At 40.7% G+C, this 12,462-nt stretch overlaps 1 long non-coding RNA gene across 1 annotated transcript in view; it reads right to left on the minus strand.

The window, feature by feature from the left end:
- Positions 1–5,511, minus strand: part of LOC135098811 (uncharacterized) — an 8,616-nt gene extending 3,105 nt beyond the window's left edge. The window contains exons 1-2 of the long non-coding RNA XR_010267404.1: positions 5,324–5,511; positions 3,044–3,174 (exon numbers count right to left, since the gene is read on the minus strand). This is a non-coding gene — a long non-coding RNA (uncharacterized LOC135098811). The remainder of the gene's footprint in view (positions 1–3,043; positions 3,175–5,323) is intronic.
- Positions 5,512–12,462: the final 6,951 nt, after the last annotated feature.

The raw sequence follows: 12,462 nt of genomic DNA on the forward strand, positions 1-12,462 counted from the left end.
CTCTCTCTCTCTCTCTCTCTCTCTCTCTCTCTCTCTCTCTCTCTCTCTCTCTCTCTCTCTCTCTCTCAATTTAGATAACTCATTGTGTGAAAATTTTCTCAATACGTTCACTATTGAGAGAGAAAGAGAGAGAGAGAGAGAGAGAGAGAGAGAGAGAGAGAGAGAGAGAGAGAGAGAGAGAGAGAGAGAGAGAGAGAGAGAGAGAGAGAGAGAGAGAGAGAGAGAGAGAGAGAGAGAGAGAGAGAGTAAAAGGGAAGAGTCACTTTGAGAACAAGGCTATACAACTGATAATTCAGAGCAATTATATAAAGAAAGACATACTAAAATCAAAGTCAGATCCATTTGAAGTGGAATTTAAAGACTGTTCCAATTTCCTGCCTGAAAATGAATGGTAGTTTGGCAGCAAAGTAGAGAGTATGCTGCCAGATAAAAATGTGTTAGGGGAACTTGGATCTGAAGCTTCCAGATTTTGGGTGAGATGTCTGGATTTTTATGTAGAGCTATCAAAGCAAATCAGTAAAAGATTCAAAGGTTTGAGTGATGTACTTCCATTGCTAAATGCCTGAGACCCTTCCATAGCAAGAGAAAATAGAGTTACAAGTCTAGTGCCACTGTTCAAAAAAATTTGCTCAGCTGATTAAAGAATTAGAATGTGATGTTTGCAATGATGAATGGTGGTCACTTACTTTTCATGAAGATGCTTTGAGTACATCTGAAATGTCAGTCCCATAAAGTGTCAAAGCAGTGGTCAAAAATTGATGGATAAGTGTCTTGAAACCTCCCTCTTGAAGGAATTCAAGTCATAGGAAGGTGGAAATACAGAAGCAGGCAGGGAGTTCCAGAGTTTACCAGAGAAAGGGATGAATGATTGAGAATACTGGTTAACTCTTGCGTTAGAGAGGTGGACAGAATAGGGGTGAGAGAAAGAAGAAAGTCTTGTGCAGTGAGGCCGCAGAAGGAGGGAGGCATGCAGTTAGCAAGATCAGAAGAGCAGTTAGCATGAAAATAGCAGTAAAAGACAGCTAGATATGCAACATTACGGCAGTGAGAGAGAGGCTGAAGACAGTCAGTTAGAGGAGAGGAGTTGATGAGATGAAAAGCTTTTGATTCCACCCTGTCTAGAAGAGCAGTATGTGTGAAACCCCCAGACATGTGAAGCATACTCCATACATGGACGGATAAGGCCCTTGTACAGAGTTAGCAGCTGGGGGGTTAGAAAAACTGGAGGAGACGTCTCAGACCACCTAACTTCATAGAAGCTGTTTTAGCTAGAGATGAGATGTGAAGTTTCCAGTTCAGATTATAAGTAAAGGACAGACCAAGGATATTCAGTGTAGAAGAGGGGACAGTTGAGTGTCATTGAAGAAGAGGGGATAGTTGTCTGGAAGGTTGTGTTGAGTTGATAGATGGAGGAATTGAGTTTTTGAGGCATTGAACAATACCAAGTTTGCTCTGCCCCAATCAGAAATTTTGGAAAGATCAGAAGTCAGTCGTTCTGTGGCTTCCCTGCATGATATGTTTACCTCCTGAAGGGTTGCACGTCTATGAAAAGACGTGGAAAAGTGCAGGGTGGTATCATCAGCGTAGGAGTGGATAAGACAAGAAGTTTGGTTTAGAAGATCATTAATGAATAATAAGAAGAGAGTGGGTGACAGAACGCTGAGGAACACCACTGTTAACAGATTTAGGAGAAGAACAGTGACTGTCTACCACAGCAGCAATAGAACGGTCAGAAAGGAAACTTGAGATGAAGTTACAGAGAGAAGGATAGAAACCGTAGGAGGATAGTTTGGAAATGAAAGCTTTGTGCCAGACTCTATCAAAAGCTTTTGATATGTCCAAGGCAACAGCAAAAGTTTCACCAAAATCTCTAAAAGAGGATGACCAAGACTCAGTAAGGAAAGCCAGAATATCACCAGTAGGGCCTTGACGGAACCCATACTGGCCATCAGATAGAAGGTTGTGAAGTGATAGATGTTTAAGAATCTCCCTGTTGAGGATAGATTCAAAAACTTTAGATAAGCAGGAAATTAAAGCAATAGGACGGTAGTTTGAGGGATTAGAACGGTCACCCTTTTTAGGAACAGGTTGAATGTAGGCAAACTTCCAGCAAGAAGGAAAGGTAGATGTTGACAGACACACCTGAAAGAGTTTGACTAGGCAAGGTGCAAGCACGGAGGCACAGTTTCGGAGAACAATAGGAGGGACCCCATCAGGTCCATAAGCCTTCCGAGGGTTTAGGCCAGCGAGGGCATGGAAAACATCATTGCAAAGAATTTTAATAGGTGGCATGAAGTAGTCAGAGGGTGGAGGAGAGGGAGGAACAAGCCCAGAATCCTCCAAGGTAGAGTTTTTAGCAAAGGTTTGAGCAAAGAGTTCAGCTTTAGAAATAGATGTGATAGCAGTGGTGCCATCTGGTTGAAATAGAGGAGGGAAAGAAGAAGAAGCAAAGTTATTGGAGATATTTTTGGCTAGATGCCAGAAATCACGAGGGGAGTTAGATCTTGAAAGGTTTTGACATTTTCTGTTAATGAAGGAGTTTTTGGCTAGTTGGAGAACAGACTTGGCATGGTTCCGGCCAGAAATATAAAGTGCATGAGATTCTGGTGATGGAAGGCTTAAGTACCTTTTGTGGGCCACCTCTCTATCATGTATAGCACGAGAACAAGCTGTGTTAAACCAAGGTTTAGAAGGTTTAGGACGAGAAAAGAGTGAGGAATGTACGCCTCCATGCCAGACACTATCACCTCTGTTATGCGCTCAGCACACAAAGACGGGTCTCTGACACGGAAGCAGTGGTCATTCCAAGGAAAATCAGCAAAATACCTCCTCAGGTCCCCCCAACTAGCAGAGGCAAAACGCCAGAGGCACCTTCACTTAGGGGGATCCTGAGGAGGGATTGGAGTGATAGGACAAGATAAAGATATGAGATTGTGATCGGAGTTTACATACAAAATACTTATAATACAGAGAAATAAATAAAAAATAGAACAGCTTTCATGGGTACAATAATAATAGAGTCCTTTAAAGAGAATAATGTCACCTTTCATTATCAATTGTTAGCTTTGTCTTGTCTGAGGTGAGGGTGCCACTGACTTCTTCCTCTCTCAACTGTCTATAGCTTGTCTATGTCATGCTGTAGCTGACTGCATTCATCTTGTGACTGAAGTGTGTCTGAAAATCACATTGATGATCATTAAATAATTCATATGCCATCCATACAATCACATAAGAACATAAGAACATAAGAAATAACGGAAGCTGCAAGAAGCGACCAGGCTTACATGTGGCAGTCCCTGTATGAAACACTCCTACCTATTTCCATCTGCTATCCCCATCCATAAACTTGTCTAATCTTCTCTTAAAGCTGTCTAGTGTCCTACCACTAACTACATGATTACTGAGTCCGTTCCACTCATCTACCACTCGATTTGAGAACCAATTTTTTCCTATCTCCTTCCTAAACCTAAATTTTTCAAGCTTGAACCCGTTATTTCTTGTTCAAAGGTTGGCTATCTGTCTGGAATGAATATGAGTACAATGCAAGGTGAGGCACCACACAGGATATGAATGCAGCCCAACACTCTCCAACGTACAAAACCTTAGTTAGCTGCACCCATAAATTAACATTAAAATTATATTAAAATGCCCTTTAGTCCCTCCCAAATAACACCATATCAATGTGTCAATGTGTATTCAATGCATATTAATAACACAGCTGCCTTGAAATATTTCAATATACAGTCTGCATTAACCTACCTACACTCACCTCACATAACAACAAAATAACCTCTCTCTCACACACACACACACACACACACACACACACACACACACACACACACACACACACACACACACACCTCATGAATATTCCCTTGAACCTAACCTAACCTAACCTAACCTACACTCACCTCACCTAACAAGAAAATAAGCTCTCTCTCACTCTCTCACACACACAGACACACACACACACACACACACACACACACACACACACACACACACACACACACACACGTCTCAGAAACATGCTGCCGCCTGACGCGCCTCGGCCTACTCGTGCCACCAGACACCACAACAAGATGACGCCCCTAAAGGTGCCACGTACGGACCGGTACAGACTCAGTGCGATTCCCACCATGGTGTGAGCCATCAATCAATAGTCTCTTCTAGATTTGACTTACCTTTAGGATTAATGTCAAGTATTTCCCCACCACCAATGTACATTTTCAGTTTGTTGACTGCCTAAAGAATAAACCCTTTATTATTATTATTATTATTACACACACACACACACACACACACACACACACACCTCATGAATATTCCCTTGAAGTGTTCCTTTGAAGTGACCCGAGACACGAGACCTTCCCGGTACAAGTTAACTTAGTGAATACTTGCAAATTAGTACTTATTAGGCTAGGTCATTTTTGGTTAAATTAGGTTAATGAAGGAGGTTAATGAAGGTAGTTTAGGTTAGGTTAATGACCTCAGCAAAGCCCTGTTTTCATAATATTCTAATTCTCATTCTTAGACAATTCTTAGACATTCTTAGACAAGGAATGTGAAAAGTGGTTTATCTCTCTCTCTCTCTCTCAAGCCAGCTACTCAAGCTTGACTGGGGCACAGGAACACAAAAACAACAGTGCATGTACTTTGTTAAACTGAAATTTTATACCACACCCTAAAAAAAAAAAAAAAAAAAAAAAAAAAAAAAAAAAAACAAGCATATATAACACACACACACACACACACACACACACACACACACACACACACACACACACACACACACACACACACACACACACACACACCCTAGGGAGTCATTAACCTAACCTAACCACCACTACCACCACCTAACCTGGTGCCACTCATGAAGGAATGTGGTCCCAGGATGACTGGGCTTATGGCTTAGTCAAAATGGGTTCCCAGTTATTAATTTCTGTTACAGTTATGCTTATAAGGACTCCACACATTGCTTCTGGCACTGCTAATTGCTTTGTGTCACAGTGAAACGGTAAAAGATCACCCATTGCTACACATCTTGCCATGCAGTATCAAATTAATAACCTTATACAAGTCACACCAGCCTGTTATTAAGAAATTAAGGTTTTAAATGTAGACAGTCTTTCATGAGCTTGCATTGATGGGATATGCTACTTATAGTGACAAATTCCTACCAAAAACTTCATTAATCTCAAGAAACCAACAGAATCCCAAATGGAAACAAATATCTATTCTGTATTTGCACAATTCCTCTATTTAAGTGCACACCGAGGCATCTGTACATTCCCTTAACCTTAATCTTTCTACTCACCGCGGGAAAAGTGCAGCTGAAGGAGGGAGCAGGAAAAAAAAAGCCACATTTTGAAGCCAAACCATTCCTGACCCTGTGCTACGTGACTTACAAGGGGAAGAGACCGCGGGCTTAAATATTTTCTTTGTTATGGTTATTTTAGCATTTATCTCTGGCCTTTTTCGTATTTTTTCCCATTATTAATTTCTCATTTTCTTATTTTGTAATGCCTTAGTGACAATGTTAATGATGAACCAATCCAATTATATAAATCTTTTTTATTTTTTTATTTGGGTGGATGGGGGAATTTCTTGGTCTACAAATCTTCATTACACACAAATAATCCCAGTGGCTGTACTTAAGATAAAAACTGTTTGCTCTAGAACACTCCTGGCTTTACATATCTGCTTTACTTACGGTCCCAAAACATTTTACAGTATTGAAGCCTAACACATTTCAGTCTGATAAATGCTTCATGTAATCTGTTTATCATATCCTCTAACTCAACTTTGTTTTATGGGTGAGGATGACTTAATTAAAATGAATCCAAAACATTTTCCCACACAAGATATTAGGAATTATAACTTATTCTCTAAAGACTCAAGTTTGTTTATGTGTGAAGCCTACATTACCTACTCCACACAAGATATTAGCAATTATATCGTATTTTTAAAGACTTAATTTTGTCTGTGTGTGTGTGGGAGACCAAACTGAAAACATAGTTATTTCAATTACTCGGTAAATTCAGCTAAGGGAGGTATATCTGTGACCACCTAACCTGCCAATATCTCCTAAAGTAGACTCCATTCAAAAGTTTCAGTGATAGGCAGGTGAGGTATAGAGAGGTCAAACTCCACCACCCCTCTTTAATTTGAGAGAAAATAATAGAAAACTTCAAGAGAGAGAGAGAGAGAGAATTAATAATATTGAGGAACAAAATTTTGAACTAGGAGTGAGCCCTTTGAAGACCCCAGTAACTTCCACTACAGCCTTTGAAAACCCCAATAACTTCTACTAGAGCCTTTGAAAACTCCAGTAATTTCTACCACAGCCTTTGAAGACCCCAGTAACTTCCACTACAGCCTTTGAAGATCCCAGTAACTTCCACTACACCCCTTTGAAGACCCCAGTAACTTCTGGCTGTATGTCAGGCTGTGTTTTGAGGTGTGGGGTGTGTTTTGGGTGTGTTTTGGGTGTGTTTGAGTGTGTTTTAGGTGTGTTTGGGTGTGTTTTGAGGTGTTTACATGTGTTTGGATGTGTTTTGACATCACTTACCGAGCCCAGCACCACCGCCACCGTGTAGCTAAATGGGAGATGGGCAGCTGTCCCATACACTGTGTTCTGGAAGATCCCAATGGCAACTGTAATGGGAGGGGAATGGGTTAGCAGGAATGGTGATGGTGATGAGGAGGAGGAGGAGGAGGAGGAGGAGGAGAGAAGATAAGGAAGAGATAAAGAAAAAAACAGATAGAAACTAAATTATTTATCCTCCTCCTCCTCCTCTTCCTCCTCCTCCTCCTCCTCCTCCTGTCTTCCTCTGCAATCATCAAAGTAGACGTGTGTTTTTAATCTAGGTTATTATTAGTGCAAGGTTTAAGTTAGAATCTCTCTCTCTCTCTCTCTCTCTCTCTCTCTCTCTCTCTCTCTCTCTCTCTCTCTCTCTCTCTCTCTCTAGTTGAAGTGGTGGAGGTTTTCAAGGGTGTTTTTAAGGTTCTAGTGACAGATTAATAACATTTCTATATTATTAACAGGAGAAACACTCTTGAGAACCTCCACTACTTTCCAAAGGCTGTAATTGAAGTGATGCAGGTTTTCAAGGGGGTTTTTAAGGTTCTAGAGACAGATTAATAACATTTCTATATTATTAACAGGAGAAACACTCTTTTAAAAGGCTCTCATTGAACTAACACAGGTTTTCAAGGGTGTTTTTAAGGTTCCAGTGACAGATTAACAACATTTCTGCAATTACACCCTTGAGAAAACACTGGTGAATAGGTAGAAGGGGAAGGAAAAGGAGAAGGAAGAAGAGGAAGAAGAAAAGGAGGAGGAGGAGGAGGAGGAGGAAGACAATTAGTTCACCCTTAATTAAGAAGAAAAAAATTATTATCTTTAAAAATCTGACTTAATTTTCTTTTTCCCCATAGTAATTAAAGGTAACTCTCTCTCTCTCTCTCTCTCTCTCTCTCTCTCTCTCTCTCTCTCTCTCTCTCTCTCTCTCTCTCTCTCTCTCTCTCTCTCTCATATTTTTATTAATTCTTTCTACTGTTTCTCAATCTTTTCCTTCCTTCCTTCCTTCCTTCTTCTAAACATGTCTCTCTCTCTCTCTCTCTCTCTCTCTCTCTCTCTCTCTCTCTCTCTCTCTCTCTCTCTCTCTCTCTCTCTCTCTCTCTCTCTCTCTCTCTCTCTCTCTCTCTCTCTCTCTCTCTCTGTAATTCCTTCATTTCTTAGTCATTATTAACTTCATTTCCTTTACACTTCCAAACACCTCTGAACAACCCCAAACACACCCACACACACCCAGACAACACCACACACCCGCAAACACACCCACACACACCCAGACACCACCACACACCCGCAAACACACACACACACACCCAGACACCACCACACACCCGCAAACACACACACACACACCCAGACAACACCACACACCTCCAAACACACCCAAACACACCCACACTAACTCAGACGTGTCCCTCACCCCCTCACCCCAATATGTAATCACCCCTTATATATAATTCATATAAGATAAATTAGTTTAATATTCTGTCTCTCTCTCTCTCTCTCTCACACACACACACACACATACACTTCAATGATACACAAAATAATAATAACAAAAATAAGAAATAAAGAATGAATAGGGAATGATTGATAATACAACTCTCTCTCTCTCTCTCTCTCTCTCTCTCTCTCTCTCTCTCTCTCTCTCTACGTACGTTCTTGGCAGTGATGAACATATTCCGAGGCATCAGTGTTCAGACTCTGTGCACAACTAAGGTCAGGAACACAAGGCAGTACCTGGAAAGAGGAGAGAGGTTAGGAAGGAGGAGGAGGAGGAGGAGGAGGAGGAGGAGGAGAAGGAGGAGGAGGAGGAGGAGGAGAAGGAGGAGGAGGAGGAGGAGGAGGATAACAAAAGACAGAGGAGGAGGAGGAGAAAGAAGGGGGAAGGAGAAGGAGGAGGCAGAAAGAGAAGAATAATAAGAATAAGAACAAGAAAAACATGAATAAGAAGAACAAGAAGAAAGGCAAATAGAAGAAGAAGAAGAAGAAGATAAGACAATAAGATAAAAACCAAAGATATATATATATATAAAGCAAAAACACACTTGCCAAACCTACACAAACATGAACCAAGCCTCTCTGGAACACAATAGCTGACACCACACCTCCCCAAACAACACTCCCCAACCCAGTGGAGCCGTACAAACCTACACACACACACAAAACAAACCTGTCGGGCGGCTCTTCGTTAAACGGCTCGGAATCTTGAAGGGGTGTCAAGATTCCGGAATCAGGTGTGACCTCAGCAACATCCCTTGGTCCTCCGGGGGCTTCCAATTGGGGTCCTCAAGGGCGGGGTGATGGCCGGGTCATGGGGAGGGTGATCCGCCAGGGGTGTTGACACGGGACAGATCTACAGAAGCTAAGGGTGCCAGGTAGTCCCCAGTGTGGTGTCTGCCAGGGCCCGAGTCCCCTGCGCCTTCCTTGCTGTACATGTTGATGGTGGGGCTGAGGTGGTGGTGACTGGTGATTGAGAGAGGCATGGTGGGGTGTTTGGGGGTCCTGGGGGTGTCTGGGTAAGTTATGTGGTGTTTTGGATAAATTTTGGGGTGTTTTGAGTGTGCCTGAAGCTGTCTTGGGTGTGTTTAGATGTGTATCTAGTGTTTTTTGTGTGTTTTAAAATATTTTAGGTGTGTTTATTGGTATCTTTGTGTGTGTGTGTGTGTGTGTGTGTGTGTGTGTGTGTGTGTGTGTGTGTGTGTGTGTTGAGGGGTGTGTGAGGGTTGGGGAGGGCAGTTAAACGGGTGTTTGGATCAGTGTTTTAAAGTTGGGTGTAGCAGTGATGGGCTGAGATGGGGAGAAATTGGGGGGTACTGGAATTGGGGTAGATGGGGCTGGAATTGGGCTAAGCAGACTGGAAATAAAGGGAAGCAAGACTGGAATGGATTGGGAATACAGGAAAATCTAACAGGAATGGGTGGAAATGGGCCAAAATTGACTGGAATTTAATAGGAATACAGCAGAGACTGGAATTGTGCTGGAATAAGGCAGAACTGACTGGAAGGCACAGGATTGGGGGAAAAGCTGACTGGAGCTGGAATGGGCAGGAATGGGCAGGAATGGAGGTGTAGGAATGGGTGTTTTAAATGGGATATCCTTGTGTTTAAGAGATGGGTTGCTGAGTTTCAGTGATGGGTAGCCATGTGTGTGTTCAAGTGTTTTAGGAAGATATATTTGGGATGTTTTTTGAGGTATTTTGAGGTATTTTGGGGTGTGTTTAGGTATGTTTGAGTGTGTTTGGGAATGTTTTGAGTGTGTTTGGGTGTGTTTGAAGGTGTTTTAAGTGTGTTTGGGAGTATTTTGAGTGTTTAAGTGTGTGTTGGTATGTTTTGAGTGTGTTTGGGAGTATTTTGAGTGTGTTTAAGTGTTCTGGTATGTTTTGGTGTGTGTTTGAGTGTGTTTTGGTGTGTTTAAGTGTGTTTTAAGTGTGTTTTGGTGTATTTAAGTGTTTTGGTATGTTTTTTTATGTGTTTAAGTGTGTTTTGGGATGTTTAGAGTGGTTTTGAGTGTGTTTTGAGTATGTTTTGATGTGTTCTAAGTGTTTATAAGTGTATTTTGATAGTGACAGTTGGAGTATTGAAGAAATGTTTTAACTCAGACACTTCTAAATGCTGCAACACAATTCCAGGTTATTCCAGATTTCAGTACGGGGTGAAAGTGTAGATTCCAGGATTTCAGGTGGTACTAGGTGGTTCCAGTGGCTTGTGGTGGTGGTGGTGGTGGTGCTAAGTGGGTGACAGGTGCGCTCAAGTGGTTCCAAAAGTCGTTCCAGGTGAAATAATGAGTTTTTTTCTGATAAATTCCAGGTAGTTATTATTTGTTTTTAGTTCTGGGTCTTTTTTTTATAATTGTTAGTGTTTTCAAGTGGTTTTATTTAATTTTCCAAGTTTCTTTTTTCCTTTCTAAGTGATAATTAAGTTTCAAAGGTTTTCCAGGTAATGATTAAAAAATTTCAAGTGTTTTTTTCAAGTGATAATTAAACTTTCAAATGTTAATTAAGTCACAAAGGTGTTTTCAAGTGTTTTTCAAGTGGTATTTCAGTTTTGAAGGTAATTTTTCAAGTGTTAATTAAGTCACAAAGGTGTTTTCAAGTGTTAATTAAGTCTCAAAGATGTTTTCAGCTGTTTTGAAAAGGTATTCCAGTTTTCAAGGTGTTTTTCAAAGGTTAATTAAGTCACAAATGTGTTTTCAAGTGTTTTTCAAGTAGTATTTCAGTTTTGAAGGTAATTTTTCAAGTGTTAATTAAGTCACAAAGGTTAGGTTAGGTTAGGTTAGGTTAGGTTAGGTTAGTTAGGTTAGGTTAGGTTAGGTTAGGTTAGTGTTTTCAAGTGGTATTCTAGTTTTCAAGTGTTAATTAAGGTATTTTTCAAGTGTTAATTAAGTCACAAAGGTTAGGTTAGGTTAGGTTAGTTTGGTTAGGTTAGGTTAGGTTAGGTTAGTGTTTTCAAGTGGTATTCTAGTTTTCAAGTATTAATTAAATCTCTTAAGGTGTTTATTAATTTTCCTCAAGTGTTTTCGGTCATTTAATTAAGTTTGTCATGTGTTTTCAAGTGGTAATTCTGTTTTTCAAGTGATTTCAAGGTGATTTTCCAGCGCAATATTGATCTTAAGCGCTATTTAACTATTCCAGGTGCAAATATCAATGTTCTCAGGTGTTCTGTGGCTCAATTAACATTTGCAGGTGTTACAATCAGTCTGAGGTGAACATACATAAGAACATAGTAAATAATGGAAGGTGCAAGAAGGGAGCAGGCTTACACGTGGCAGTCCCTCTATGAAACACACCTACCTATTTCCATCTACTATTCCCATGGATCTATCTAATATCTAATATCTAATCTTCTCTTAAAGCTGTCTAGTGTCCTACCACTAACTACATGATTACTGAGTTCGTTAACTCATCTACCAATCGATTTGAGAACCAATTTTTTGCTATCTCCTTCCTAAACCTAAATTTTTCAAGCTTGTACCCGTTAATTCTTGTTCTACCCTGGTTGCTGATCCTAAGAATTTTGCTTGTTTGCCTTGTTATAACCCTTTTACCACTTAAACACTTCTACCAGGTCCCCTCTTCACCTACGTCTCTCTAAAGATTGTAAATTTAACAGGTGTGTTCATTAAAGTTTGCAGGTTTGTTCTCATTAAATAATTCTTGGTGTTATAATGACTGAAAGACGGTGACACACACACACACACACACACACACACACACACACACACACACACACACACACACACCTAATTAACTACACAGGTGCTAAACAGGTGTCAGGGTGCTAACAGACACACATACGTACACACACACACAGGTTAAGGAGGGTGTCAGTGGGCAGATGTGGTTCTGGTAGGCTGTGGTAGGCTGTGGTAAGCTTAACTAAGCCTATGCTGGGTTTAGATAGGCCTAGCTTTATGGGCGGATTTAGTGTTTAAAGGCAGTGTTGTGGTGGTGGTGGTGCTCTCTCTCTCTCTCTCTCTCTACACCTCCACCACCACCTCCTCCTCTTCCTCCTCCTCCTCCTCCATACCTCTTCCATCCACAGTGTCAAATTTAATTTCTCTCTCTCTCTCTCTCTCTCTCTCTCTCTCTCTCTCTCTCTCTCTCTCTCTGTGTGTGTGTGTGTGTGTGTCTGTCTTAAGCGTCACCCAATGTTTACAAATGACGTCACTACCTCTCCACCAACCATGGAGAGGGAAGGGAGTGACGTTATTTCCACGAACCAATAGGAAGCCAGTCTGATCTCTGAAGTCATAAGGAGAATTATTATAAAAGTTTTAGTAAGGAATATTGTATAGGGAATAATGATAATAATAATAATAATAATAATAATGATGATGATAATAATAATAATAATAATAATAATAATAATAATAAT

This window comes from Scylla paramamosain, unplaced genomic scaffold, assembly GCF_035594125.1.
Source record: "Scylla paramamosain isolate STU-SP2022 unplaced genomic scaffold, ASM3559412v1 Contig82, whole genome shotgun sequence".
In the NCBI taxonomy this organism is placed as follows: Eukaryota; Metazoa; Arthropoda; class Malacostraca; order Decapoda; family Portunidae; genus Scylla; species Scylla paramamosain.